Source organism: Cynara cardunculus (genome assembly GCF_001531365.2).
Source record: "Cynara cardunculus var. scolymus isolate 2C chromosome LG 14, CcrdV1, whole genome shotgun sequence".
NCBI classification, from domain to species: Eukaryota; Viridiplantae; Streptophyta; class Magnoliopsida; order Asterales; family Asteraceae; genus Cynara; species Cynara cardunculus.
The window spans coordinates 8126623-8142377 of NC_037541.1; the positions used below are offsets into that span (position 1 = coordinate 8126623).

The window sequence follows — 15755 nt, forward strand, 5'->3', positions numbered from 1 at the left end:
AACAACCTTTAAGGCGCCGTTCATGAATTCCCTTGATACAAAATCAAGTAAAGTCACACTTAGATTACCAGTTGAAACAACAGTTGAATAAACTGTTGTGCCTACGTTCAATATTGGAATAGCATTAGCACTAGTAGGACTTCCGACCTGTCCTCGTAAAAATTCAGTTTGACTCTACTCTGGTCGTTCTGGCTTATTCACAAAGAACATCAAGTCGAGCAACAAATACTCTCAGATCATGTGTTCCTATAGTGTATATTGGCTCTAGACTCGATGTGAGAATGAAAGAAGTTGTAGATGGGGGCTGCTGTCTATTATTTTCAATATCTAGTTCCTCCGAATGAGGAACAAATAGATTATATGCTAGATCCCCGTGATAAGATGAAACTAATACCTGTTGAGAGGCATTAGAGTGGCTAGGAGGGGTGTGCAATTGCATAGTTGGGTGGACTATGTCTTCTTCAATGTCAATATTGTTAGAATCCAAGCGCTTACCACTACGCCAAAAGCCATTACTAATGGAGAAGGCACAACTTATTTCATTATAGCGTAGCTGTCAGTGCCACCTTTCGATTTAGGAAGATGTTGGTCAATGACCCAACAATCCCCCCATGCATTGCCAGCTCTAACAAAATCTTTTCTAGAAGTCAATGGCTGCACAACATGCCTTTGGCATTATTATGCACTCCAATGGGATTCGAACCTATGACATGCTCTGATACCACATGTTACGATCCAAGCACTTACCACTACGCCAAAAGCAATTGCTAGTGGAGAAGGCGCAACTTATTTCCTTACATCGTAGCAGTCAGCGCCACATTTTGATTTAAGAAGATGTTGGTCAATGACCCAATAAACATTCAACGAATGAATGCCAATAGCAGATGTGGTTACCCGATGTCTCCTAAAAGTTTGGTTAGGAACTGATATTTCTTTTTCTATTCCAGTCACCACCCACCGAGCCCCTCTCATTTACATTTTCCCTTTGCTCACAACCTTGTTTAGATCCCCCTTCTAAATGAACACGCTCATCTATATCTAAACCCTCACTTCGCTCAATTAAGGCATGGGTTGTTCCCGGGGTAAGTCCTTCCGGCTCTTGCTGGACTATAGGAACTGTCACCCTCCTATGCTCTAACACATATTGAGAACTCTGATTGACATAGGGAAGCAATTCATCAGGAATACTCATTTAGAATCAACATCTTCAACATCAGCATGTGGTCCAAGAAATTGCATTTCATAGTCCGGGCCGAATGGTCTTCCAGTCTCGAAAGAATTTCTTTGTTAGACCACATCATCGACCTTATAATCAGTTGTAAAATTATCTAAAATGGAACGAACTTCCTTGCTTTTGAGGCAAACTTCTTCGCATGCACCAACTCTGCCATATCATTCCAGATTACCATTATGTAGTCATAGTGCCTGTTGAACACTATGTCATAGAAGAATTTGAGAAATATACTGCTGCAAGTATCAACGCTAGCAGTCTTTGAGGTAAGGCATATGTTCAAGATTGAGAACCAAAAATGCCATTCTAAAGGTAAGAACTTCCGCTTGAACTGCGACGGATGATGAAGGATTCCATAATATCCTAGCTTTTTGATTCCGCATAGAGTTCTTCATTTGAGATGAAGTCTTCAAATTCTTCTCTTATAGGTACAGAGTTTGGCTTTGGCAGATTCAGAATTTTCCTCAATCTTTTCAATGTTAGTCTGCTCTTGAAATGATCCACATGGCCTTTCAAAACAGAACTGGTTTCCTTTTTTGATGTAGGATAAAGTGTACTAGAACTGTTGGAGAGAAACGAAGGGAACATCTGCAGTTGAAGTCAGATCATAGGCAATAAGATGTCCTTTTAGGATTTCGAGTATGATTGGGTATTCTGCTAGCTTATCTAGGTTTAAGTGGTGGTTATTGGGCTTTAAGTCAAGGTATAAGGCTTTAAGAAAAATAGTTTCATCGGGATCAGTTGTGCTTGCTGACTGGGAATAAGATGGAAGTTGTGATCTGATTGATGGAATGGGGTTTTCATCATCAGATTCGTGAAAAGAATTGTGATGTTCTGCAGTCACCATTTGTTAACCTGTAAAAGTTAAACTTATTAGATCAACAATTAAAACAAATTCCAAAGAAAAATTGACTCAAGACTCAATTTCCAACACTTAATCTTTTTTTTTTTTTTTGCCAAAATTTGATTTTAAAAGTCTCTCAACACAAGAAACATTCATTCACTCTTTCTAATTCAAAACAAAAAAAAATCACACAAAAAAAAAACAAGACTAAGAAAAATACAAAATAAAATACAACAAAAAAATAAAAACAAATACTCAAAAATAAAATTTTAAAAAAATTACTAAACAAAAAAAATTCTAACACACAAAAAAATAATAGCAAATAACAAAACAAAAAAAAAATCAAAAACGAACTTAAAAATAACACTCATCGCTCAAAAAAAATATCACTCATCGCTTAAAGTTCATGAATATCACTCATCGCTCATTGCACACTCATCTCATATACTCGTGAACATCACTCATCGCACAATACATGTTCATCACTCAACTCATTCATCGCACAATTTCATTTTCAATACTCATCTTTAACTCATCGCTCAAAACATATTCAAACTCACAGAATTAAGTGAGAACATTCATCACTCAGATTTATTCAAATTCAATATTTTTAACAAATTGAGCACTCATAGCACACAGAAATTAGACCTTATCAGTCACACTTTTCCATATTCAAATTATATTTAAATTGTATTATGAGCACTAATAACACAACTTAGGTTTTAGTCCAAGATTTAAATCTTATTACAAACCTTCTATGATAATGAGATTAAGTCCAATGTTAGTCCAACGATTAAAGGTCAAAACAGTTCTTGAATGATCAATGAAGATGAAGAAGAACACTTGAAAAATTGATCGATGAAAGATGTCCGTCCGGTGAAGGTAATAATGAGAGATGAAGATATAAATTAATCAAGGAAAAAGTGATTTGAGAATCCAAACACCCTTTATATATGGTAAAAAATGATTACATGTCAAAATATGATTAGTTCATAGTAAAGCACACAGATTAAAACAATTATGATTCTTCATCGTACGATCCTTTGACCGATGAGACACGGTCATCGCTTAACACTATGTTTGATGAGAAAGGTCATCACTCAACGCTATGTTCGATGAGGGAAGTCATCGCTCAACACTATGTCAAATGAAGAAGGTTCATCGCCCAATACTTTGGTCGATGAAGAAGTTCATGTTCAAGTTTTAAATTATGAATAAGCTCATCGCTCAAGCTTGTGCCCTAAAGCTTTATCTCCCAAGCCTTGGGCGGATCGGAAGCTCTTGCCCAAGCCTTTGTCCGGAGACCTCTTTCGTCGCTCATGCCTTTGTCCGGAGATCTACTTCATCGCTCAAGCCTTGGATAAAATTTCTTATCTTCCAAGCCATTGTTAAAAGATTCATCTCCTAACTATTTACTTCTTCAAATATCCTGTAAAAATTATATCAATTAAGTATCCATGTTTTATTCAGATAGTTATGAAAAAAATACTTACTCTCCCTTGAAATTAGATCAGATAAAATTCATATACTCCCCCTGGAATGATTATCATATTCAAATTAGTATCTAAGATAAAATCATTATACTCCCTCGAAACAGATAAACCCAGGTTCTGAACTGAGTTGTTCAGAAGCTGTCTTGAAGAACAGGTCCTGAACTTACTTGTTCAGAAACTATAGTGGCAATTCATACACTCCCCCTCAAATGAAGCATCAGTCTATCATGTGATTGAGTATCTGAATTCAGCAAAACACATGACAAACCTGCAAAACAGATTAGACAGATTTTGGTACCCATACTTTCATGGGTCCCAATTTGTTTTTTGAGGTATATTGTATGTACCATACAATCTGTTCCGATAAGATATTTTCACTTTAGAACTCTTCACAGGGAAATCAGATATGCAATAAGTATCATACCAATTATTTTCATATATGTTATTCTCAGACCTGATATTTCCACACTAGCTATCATCATTTCTGGTATTGTCATTCCAGCTATTTCCATATCAGCTGTTTGCATTCTTACCATTGCCATACCAGCTTTTGGCTTTCTTCTTGTTGACAAAGTCATTTGCTCCACAAGTTGAACAACAAATGTTTTTCTTGCTAAGACTGATTAGTTGGTTAGTAGACTCCACAATATAGGGTAAAGTAGTCTTAGAAACAAATGACTTTTCATTACACACAGAATATTGAGAAGACTTACCATCAACATCTTTTGTTTCAGATTTCTTCAACCAAACCTTTTTCATTATGTTAAAATGATTATCTGAATCAATGACATAACCTTTGCAAAACTAATTTGAAGTGTGAGATTTATTTTTTGCAACAATTGATTTTGAACTGCTAAAGTAACTGTTAGATTTAACGCTTGAATAGTCATTCATACAGATTTTACACTTAGAAGGAGAATCAGTTGAGCTTGAAGTACTTATTTTAGAAAACTTTTTGAGTTTCTTTAACAACCAATCTCTTTCTTCAGTAACTAAATTATATTTCTTTTTAAAATCATATCTCATATTCTTCTCAGTTATAAGATCAGTATTCAGTTCAAATAGTTTCCTTGAAGTTTCAACAATTTTACTTTCAAAAAATCTTCTTTCCTTTTCAAAACATTTCTTCCATTTTCAAAATCTCCTTTCTCATTCTCTGAAGCAACATTTAACCATTTCTTCTTTTCAACTAACTCTTTAGCTAAAATAACATTATTTTTTACTGAATTCTTTCTTTCAATAGCAAAAGATTTTCTCTCATCATCCAAACTCTTTTGAATAGCAGCAATGCTGTTCGAAAGTTCCAAACATTTCTTATCAGATGTTTTCCTCTCAACTTCAAATTTAGATCTTTCCACAATTACTATCTATTCAAAATCAATGATTTGCTCAGAAAGCTTTACAGATTTCATCTCAAAAGATTTCAATTTGCTTTCAAAAATCCTTTTATCAGCATTAAACTTCTGTTCTGCATCAGAAAATTTATTCTTCTCTTTCTCAATCTCTTTCCTTTCAGACTCTAACAACTTTTCTAGTTCAACTATCTCTTCTTTTCTTTCTCAAATATTATTCTTTCAAAACTCAGAGCTTTCTCAGCTTCATAAACCTTTGAAGTTAATTCAAAGTTATTCTTTAACAGCTCAACATTTCTTTTCTTATAATCAGAAGAAAGACCATTAGAAAGAAGTTCACCAATTTGTTCCTGTAAAAACTTCTTTTCTTCTCTAACTTAATCATTTTATTTACCATACCTTTGGGCCAACAAATATTTAAATGGTTTTCATAGAAAATTTCTACATATTTTTCTTTTTGCATTTTCAATTTCTTTTCCAAATCAGGAACTTTCTCTTTAAGTTCCTTGTTCTCTCTATCTAAAATAAATGGCATCTCAAACAATTCAAATTGGTTGAATTACACTTGCTCTTTTAAAACAGTTCAAAACTTAGAAAATCAGATCATCAACACTTATCGCCCACCAAGTCTTCTTATTGGACAACCCTCCTTATCTTCTAACTCTTGTTATTGGGCAACACTGCTTATCGAACAACACTACTTATTGAACAACACTACTTATTGGACAACACTGCTTATCTTCGAACTCTTGATTATCGCCCAACTCCTTATCGCTCAACTCTTTATCGGACAAGAAACACTTATTGCTCAATACTTAAGCAACGAGGACTTCACTGGACAATACTGTGAGAGATGAAAAAGGGTTATCGATCAATATTTTGGGAGATCAAAAATACATGATCAACGAGCGATGAATGGATTATCGCCTAAAAAGCTAAGCGATGAAGATAAGAGATCGGACAACACAAGTGTTCAAAAAGCGATGAAACACCTTATCGCTCGATGAATGTATTCAACAAGCGATTAAGAAGCAATTTAACAAAATATGCAGAAATCAATCCAAATACACTCAAAATCAATCAAATTTGAATAATATTTGCACAGATTGACTCGAAAAATGTCCAAAAACAGGTTTCTGAAACTAATTCTTAATAAGAACATATTACCCTGGTCGAATTCATCAAAATTCTCAAGAACATTCAAGAACATTCAAGAACAATATCAAGACTCACGAATTACAAAAAATACAAAATTGAAACTCTAATTCGATTCAATTATAAAACTGAACGATTCTATCAAGCTCAGACAAGAATTTCGAGCAAATTTCACTCAAATTCCAATCAAGAAACACACACAGATTAGAAATTAGATTCAAAATAGTAGCAAGAGTTGGTCCAAAAATAGTAAGTCCAGAACTTGTTCTTCAATCCAAATTCAATCCAAAATCAATTGCATTATGATTCTCCAATTGTTTTTTTCCTGCTCTGATACCAATTGATATTCCTAGATTCAATCAATCATACAAATTGACATCAAGATTCAAGAATTCAACAATGGTAGAAAATTAGAGTGTAGAGAGAGAATATTCTTCAAAGCTTAAAGTGTATTGATCTTCCAAAAGTAAAATCTCAAATTTGTCGGTTACAAAGTTATCAACCTATTTATATAAGGAAAATACAAAGGAAATAAAAAGCTTGAATACAACATTTTAAGTACAAAGCATTGAACCCAACAACATCTTAGATATTTTATGGAAGTCACTGATTCTTTCCATCTTAATGGAATTTCTGATGAAGCCTTAAGGTTGAAGTTTTCATTTTTCATTAAGAGACAAAGCCAAAGTGTGGTACAACTCTTTACAACCAGACTCAGTCACCGCATGGAATGAGATGACTGAGAAATTTTTAAAAAAATATTTTTCTCCAACCAGGAGTGCCAAGTTCAGAAATGAAATTTGTCTTTTTAAACAACTGGACGATGAGGTAGTTTCTGATGCTTGGGAGAGGTACAAGGAACTATTAAGAAAATTCCCACATCATGGCATACCCTACTGCATACAGCTGGAAACATTCTACAATGGTCTTAACACCATTGCTAAAAAAATGTTGGATGCTATTGTAGGTGGAACCTTTACTTCCAGTACCTACAATGTTGGTTTTGATATTTTAGAGATAATTTTTAACAACAGTGGTCATTGCGCAGATCCTAAAGCAATAGTACCCAGAGAAACAGCAGGCACTCATGAAATAGATCCTTATACAGCTCTTATAGCATAGTTAACAACAATGACTAGCTTGTTGAAAAACTTGGCTATCCCTACTGCTAACACTGTTTCCACAACAACTGTTTCTGAATCCTTGTTTGTCCAATGTGTGTACTGTGGTGAAGGTCATACTTTTGACCAATGCAGCCTTAACTCTAAATCTATGAATTATGTGCACAACAGACCTTCCCAGTTTTCAAACACCTACAACTCTAGTTGGAAAAACCATCGTAATTTCTCTTAGAATATTTCATGTTTTAAACTCACCAATTGTAAAAGAGCAAATACAAGGTTTCAACCAACTGTTTCTCAAAATCAACTTGCTCATTTTTAGCATTAGTCCATTTTTCAAAACAAATCAAACCAACAAAGTGATTTATCCATTTCTTTGGAGACATTGTTAAAAGGTTTTATAAATCAAACCAACTCAATGATGAGTCATTAAAATGCAAACATCAGGACTTTGGAAACACAGATTGGTCAAATAACACTGGAGTTAAGGAGTAGATATTGAGATTCCTAAGATACTGAACAAAGAACATGTGAAAGTTGTGACCTTAAGGAGTGGAAAAGATATATTAGGAATTCCACAAAAGGCCACTATAGAAGCTGGACCAATTGTTGCAGCAATACCACCTATTGCTGCAGCAACCCCTCTAGTTGTTTCTAAACCTAGTGAAACAAAACCAAACAGATTTCTCATTGCTTTTTCCTAGTGAAACAAAACCAAACAAAACAAAGCCAAGTCCAGATAGTGTTGTCAAAGGTCCACCACCCAAAGACCATGTTCATACACCACCATCCAAACCAGCAGATAGTACACCTACTACGTCTACTGTCCAAAATCCTAAGAAATCAGTGATTAACCCAGTTCCATCCTATGTTCCTTATCCATAGTAGTTAAGAAACTAAAAGAATGAGGTTCGGTCCAAAAATTTCTTGGATGTATTCAAATAATTGCACATCAATATTCCACTGATGGAGGCAATTAAGACTATGCCCAGTTATGCCAAATTTCTGAAAGATATATTGAGTAAGAAAAAGAAAATGACTGAATATGAGACTATGGCCCTTACTGAAGGATGTAGTGCCCTCTTATCAAACAAACTTCCCCATAAGCTTAAAGACCATGAAAGTTTCACAATTCCTTGTTTAATAGGAGGGAAGCATGTTGGAAAAGCCTTGTGCGATATAGGTGCTAGCATCAATCTTATGCCCTTATCTGTGTTTAATACCTTAAGGATATGATAGGCTAGGCCAACCACTATTACCTTTGAGTTAGCTGATAAATCCATATCATTTTCTAAAGGCAAGATAGAGGATGTTTTGGTACTAGTGGACAAGTTCATATTCTCTATTGATTTTATAATCATTGTCTTTGAGGCAGATAAAGACACCCCTATTCTGTTAGTAAGACCCTTTCTAGCCACTGGTAGAAACTTTATTGATGTCCAAAAAGTAGAGTTTACTATGAGAATGCAAGATCAAAATGTCACTTTTAATGTTTTTAACTCAATGAAATATCTTGAGAAGAAAGAGGATTGTTCAGTGGTTGGTGCTATAGAGTCATGGTGTAATGAGGAAGCTTTAGAGGAAATCCTAGGTGAAAAGATAGAACCATTTGAAAATAGTGGTGAGTAGGATAGTGATTTAGAGGGCAGTGATGAGATGCTGCATATGAGCTATTAGAAGATGAACCAAAATAGAACCCACTGTTGTCCACATAATCACTACCAGACTTAGAATTGAAGCAACTACCTGTCCATTTTAAGTTTGCATTTTTGGGAGAAGATAACAAGCTATCTGTGATCATCTCATCATCTTTAAAAGAAAAACAAGAAGAGTAGTTATTAAAAATTCTTCATTACATACCAAAGCCATAGGTTGGACCATCTTTGATTTAAAAGGTATAAGTCCATCTATTTGTCAACACAAAATCATTTTGTAAGACAAGGACTTTAGCTCTGTTAAACCTCAAAGGAGATTGAGTCCTGTGATGAAGAAGTGGTTAGGAAAGAGATTTTGAAATGGCTTGATGTTGGCATTATTTACCCTATAGCTAGTAGCTCTTAGGTAAGTCATGTCCAAAGTGTTCCTAAGAAGGTAGGTGTGACTGTAATAGAAAATGAGAAGAGTGAACTAATCCCAACTAGGATAATGTCAGGATGTAGAATATGCATGGATTATAGGAAGCTTAACAAAGCAACCCATAAAGACCATTTCCCCTTGCCTTTCATAGATCAAATGTTGGATAGATTAGCTGAAAAAGAATATTATTACTTTTTAGATGGTTATTCAGGATATAATCAAATTGCTATTGCACCAAAGGATCAAGAGAAAACCACTTTCACTTGCTCCTCTGGTTCTTTTGCTTTTAGAATAATGCCATTTAGACTATGCAATGCTCCTGCCACATTCTAGAGATGCATGATGCTCATTTTCTATGATATGTTCAAAACCTTTATGGAGATGTTCATGGATGGCTTCTCTGTCTATGGATCTTATAAGGAAATTTTGAATAATTTAGAACAAGGTCTTAAGAGATGTGGGAAGATTTGGTTCTAAATTTGGAGAAATATCACTTCATGGTTAAGGAAGTATTGTGTTAGGACATGTAATCACAAGAAGATGAATAGAAGTAGACAAATCCAAGTTAGAGGTTATAGAGAGTCTACCTGAGCCCACATATGTAAAAGGAATAAGAAGTTTATTAGGTCATGTTGGTTTCTACAGAAGGTTTATAAAAGGCTTTTACAAAATTTCCAAACCTCTCGGTCTATTACTGCACCATCACCAACTTTTTAATTTCAGCAAAAAATGTAAATCATTTTGTGACACTTTTAAGAAGGCTTTGATTTCTGTCCCTATTGTTGTCACACCAGATTGGAGAAAACCTTTTGAATTAATGTGTGATACAAGTGAATGGGCAGGTGGTGCATTTTAGGCCAAATGAAAAAAAAGATTTTCCATCTCATCTACTATTCTAGTAAGACTATGAATGATGCTTAAATAAACTACACAACCACTAAAAAAGAACTTTTGGTTGTGGTCTTTGCATTTGAAAATTTTAGATCCTACTTAATGGGGACTAAGGTTATTGTTCATACAGACCACGTTGCCGTTAAGTATTTGATTTCTAAAAAGGATGCCAAGCCAAGGTTAATTAGGTGGGATCTTTTGCTACAAGAGTTTGACATTGAAATAGTGACCAGGAAGGGAATAAATAACCAAGTTGTTGATCACTTGTCAATATTAGAGAAAATAGAATCAAGCTCTAGTGGAATCAATGAAAAATTCCTAGATGAGCAGCTCTTAATGCTACAGCATTCTACAGTCCCATGGTTTGCAGACATTGCAAATTTTTTGGCTGTTGAGATTATACCACCATAGCTAAATAAAAACCAAAAAAAAAAGTTACTCCATGATGCAAAGAGTTATCTATGGGATGACATTTTTTTTGTTTAAATTAGGGGCTGACCAGATCCTTAGAAGGTGTATACCTCATGAGGATGTGCCTACAGTATTGCAGCATTGTCATGCTGCTGCATATGGTGGCCATTTTGATGGCCAAAGAACTACAGCCGAAGTCTTAAAATATGAATTTTTTTGGTCCACCCTATTTCAATATGCTGATAGTTTTGTCAAAAGGTGCAATGAATGTCAAAGGGTTGGATCTATCTCCCGAAGACATGAAATGCCTTTAAATGACATTCTTGAAGTTGAACTCTTTGATGTGTGGGGGATAGACTTTATGGGACCATTTCCCATGCCTAGAAACTATCAGTATATTTTAGTGGCTGTAGATTATGTATCCAAATGGGTATAAGCTACATGTCACACCAATGATGCAAAGACAATGGTCAAATTTTTGCATAAGCATATTTTTACAAGATTTGGTACTCTAAAAGCTATGATTAGTAATGACGGTACCCATTTTGTATACAACATGATGAAAGGAGTTATTGAAAAGTACAACATAAGCCACAGGGTTGCTACTACAATAGGGTTGCTACTACATATCACCCTCAAACAAATGGCTTAGCTGAACTTTCAAACAGGGAGATCAAGAGTATCTTAGAAAAAACGGTAAAACTAACAAGGAAGGATTGGTCCTTTAAAGTTGATGATGCTCTTTGGGCCTATAGGACTGCCTATAAAACCCTCATTGGAATGTATCCCTACAAGCTAGTCTTCGGAAAAGCTTGCCATTTACAACTAGAACTTAAGCACAAAGCTTTTTGGTCTTTGAAAAGAGATTAATATGTGTGTAAATGTTGCAGGTGAAAGAAGAAGGCTACAAATCAATGAGCTTGAAGAGTTGATGGATTGAGCATATAAGAATGCCAAGATTTACAAAAAGAAAACTAAAAAATGGCATGATAAAAGGATCTCTCAGAGAGAACTTGTAGCAGGTCAAAAGGTATTGCTCTTTAACTCAAGGTTCAAAAAATTTCTAGGAAAACTAAGATCCATGTAGACATGGCCATTTGAGGTTTACGAAGTCCATCATCATGGAGTAGTGGAACTTATTGACCCCAACAATGGATCCATTTTCAAAGTAAATGGTCAAAGAGTAAACTCCTATAATGATGCTACAGAAATCACAAGTACCACATCTGTGGTACACCTCACTCATTCCTAGAATTTGATGTTGAAGACTGTCATAGCCTTTAAACGATGTACATATGTAAATACAATGTTTTATTTTTGAAGGTTTGGTTAGTTCTATGTTTTTTTAGAATGACAAGATTTTTGTGAAAAAGGTACTGTTGCTATAGCAATTTCTTGCATTACTGCAGCAACCTGCACCTGGTTTACTGGTCCTTTCAGTTGAAAATACACTTGAGGGTCTACAAAGATGCCTTTTAAAAAAGCAGATTTTAGTATAAAGCAACTGATTCTCAACATTTTCCCATGCTTTTAACATCATTAACCCTAAAACTCTACCTTTGTACCTTATTTTACCCTTAGTTGGTTTGTAACCACTACCCTCTCAAATCCCCTTTAGTTCGGTTTCTTCCCAACAAAAACCCACAATTGAAACCACTACAGTGAACCACTTGCTTCCAAACATTCACTTTTACTGATTTTACACCAAAAGGGTCTACTAGTTTACTGTGGAGTGCAAGTATTTTCACAACAATTTTATCATGGGGAGAGTCAAACCGAAGGCTAAGAAAGAAGAAGGAAAAACAGGGTTTGATCAACCAAGTGAAAGAAGAAGAAGTCTGAGGAAGAAGGCGACAAAAACCTAATCGGTGGAGGTTGCTTAGCCGACTGCTATTGAAGCAACAAAAGTGAAATCGATGGCTAGGTCTTCTTAGACCAGGAAGCCACCATTGAAGAAACTCGAAATAGGGGGTGATGATCATGGCACAACTCAAAATTCTACAACCAGAGCCTCATCCCATTATGTTTCTACAGATTTTTCTAGCAACAAGCCCTCAACATTGATATCAATAAGGAACCCTCATTTACTACAAATGATGAAAACCAAGTTTTATTACTTGATGGCCATTTCCATTTACTCCCAAATCATCAAACCAATAAGCATTCTGCTTATAACTTTGAAACTCTACCCACTCCTTTTGCCAAATCCCATCCACCAACATCACATATCTTAGATGATGCATTCCATGCCACTGCCTTCATTTTAGAAGAATCAACCACTGTTCCTACATTGGAAACCAATATATTACCCACCCCTACCCAAGCCAAGACACGGCCTAAACCTTTTTTGAAACCCAAGGAAACCAAATAAACCAACCTTGAAACCATTTTGGTTGGCCAATCACAGCCCATAGAGAGGGAAGAAGAGGTTGTGGATGTGGTGAGCAGTACCACCAAAAATGATAATGCTGAAGGAGGGAAAGGAAAGAGAATAGTGAATTATTCTGATTTTGAAGAAGAAGAGGACATGATCTCTGAGGATGATGATTCTCAAGATGAGGATGTGGCTGTAAATAGTAAATAGATGGCTGCAGAAACTGAAGATAGTGAGGCTATAGTTGCATAAAAGATTCAAACTCTAAGAAAGAAGGTTGCCAAAGGCAAGAAAGGAGTATCACCTTAACCAAATCAAAACAAGTCCAGGAGAATCAATGTCTCCTTTGGGACTTTTATTTGTAGAGAAGCATATGACCACTTTGGTAATATGGCTTCTAAAGAAGCTTTGGTAGATAAGGGCTTTAGCCCTGAAAGTTTAAAGGAATTCCGATTCATCCAAGAAGCCATCACCAAGCTTGGATGAGAAATATTTTGTGTTGTACCTACTGGATTCAACCTCTCCCTTGTAAGGGAATTCTATGCAGAGGTTGTCATATCCAAGGGCCATACAGTAAGGGTCATGGGCATTGATATGTGTTATGCTCCTGCCATCTTTGACAATATTTTTGGTATCATTCCACCGACCCCTTGTGAGTATAATTAGTTGGTAACCAATGCCACAGATAAGGATGCCAGGAAAGTGCTTTTGACACTTAGACAACCTGGCAAAACATGGAAGAATAAGGCTTTTAGATACTTAAACAGTAGGGACCTTCTTCCTATTTTAAGCATTGTTCTATTTCCTTAGATACACTCTCCAACCAACCACCCATGGCACTACCTTGATATTTGAAAGAATGGTGATCCTTTACTACATCATGATTGGAAAAAGGTTCAGTGTAGGGGAGGTCATCCGTAAAAGTATCAAGTCTTATATAGAGAAGAGTAAGGGATATCTTTGGCACCCATCCTTATTACATGCATTGCTAACAAGGGAAAAGGTACAAATTTGCCCACTGTCCTTAAAGTGCAGACAATCAAAAGAGTGAAAAAGAATATACAAATAGCAATGAAGACGACTGCCATTGTTGCAGCATAGGTTATGACTGTTGCAACAACCACTCCTGCTACTGGTGGCACTTCCACCAAAATAAGGAAGGTCCCAAGACCAGAACCTACATCAGCACCACAACCCAACCTTGTCACTAATTCTTTTATATATTAGGTAAAGGAATTGGAGAAGAACCAAGAGACCCTTTTTAAATAGATTAAAGGAAAGAGATGCCATTTGGATGGCAAAGATGGAGAGGTAGAAAAAGGAGCTTGAAGCCAAAGTAGAGAAGAGTGAAGAAAAGTTGCTGGCCTGTTTGAAAGAACACGATATGTCCATACTACAAATGATTGGAGTTTGGAAGAAAGGGAGCGAGAGGAATGAGTGAGGTTTGTGCTAGAAAGTTGATTTTGGTTATGATTTGAAAACTCTAATTTAGGTTTTGGATATAAGGTATGTAGTTGACAATTTCAGATTTTATTGGATCTTAGTAATTTGTAGTGATCAACTTCAAATGTTAGTAAATAGTAATATAATGTACGTAATGAACAGTTTCAGATTTTATCGGATATGGTTATTTAGTTTGCACAATTTTACGTTGATTTTATGTAATAAATGATATTTAATTTAAATAATTTAACATATTCAATGGTAATTTTAATTTTACAGAAAAATGATAGAAAAATCATAAAAGGTCATTTGTTGATATTTAATTCCAATTCTAAAGTTGAATTATGTGAACCAAACAAAAATATTTCAATTCCTTTAAGAATTTCATTCGAATTCCATCCAACCAAACACAACCAAAAGGGGTGGTCAAATTCCATCAAATTTATTCCAATTCCCTAAGAGTCGAATTCTTTTGATGAGTTACAATTCCATCGAATTTCATTCTGTAAACCAAACGCCCCCTTAGTAACTTGTGCCATGTCATCTTAATTCAAATCAAAAGGTTACCTATTGTTGTAATCTCGATTTTAGGAGACTAAATTTTTAATCAAAATTTAGGATTAGAAATGGTTATTAAATTTAGGTAAACATGTTTAATTAAATATACAAAATCTAAATAATAAAATATGTTGTAATAGGAACTAGTGATGCAATAATAAAATAATTTTGAAAGTACAATCTTGTAATAAAAAATGTCATGTCAGCGGTATAGGATAGTGAACAGCTTACGTTGACAGTTAGGTGGCATGGAAACCTGGTATAATGGGTAAATGTAAATCAAAAGGTTACTCAATGCTATAACAAGTAAAATTTTCAAAGTACAATGTCTTAGTAAATAATTTGAATGTACATTGTTGTAATAATAAAAAAATGAAAGTACAATGATATAATAAGAAAATTTATATATGAAAGTAGGTTGTTATTTCATGTATTTTGCCATATATATATGTGTCTGAGAGGGATAGAGGGGGAGAGGGAGAGAGATAGAGGGGGAGAGAGAGAGTCTGGTATAGGGGAAAACCGTAAAAAAATAAAAAATAGAAGAACATCCTGTTAACCATTAATGTAGACGATATATATATATATATATATATATATATATAATGGGGAGCGTTCAAATAAAAATCATTCAATTTGTAAAAACCGTGAAAACCTCATTCAACCAATAATAATTTTTATTTTGTTCATTTTTTTGTAATTATGAGAGGTTGATTAACCATTTTTATTGTGGAGGGTGTTAATCATGGATATTATCATCTTCATTATTTTAATTTTAGAGAAATACATGAAACAGTTTCATTAAA

General features: G+C 34.8%; 1 non-coding gene across 1 annotated transcript; it reads right to left on the reverse strand.

Annotated features, from left to right (window-relative positions):
• Positions 1-6858: 6858 nt before the first annotated feature.
• LOC112527065 lies at positions 6859-6965 on the reverse strand. The gene has a single exon (XR_003070686.1). It is a non-coding gene; the product is annotated as a small nucleolar RNA R71 (small nucleolar RNA).
• Between the last annotated feature and the right edge of the window lie 8790 nt (positions 6966-15755).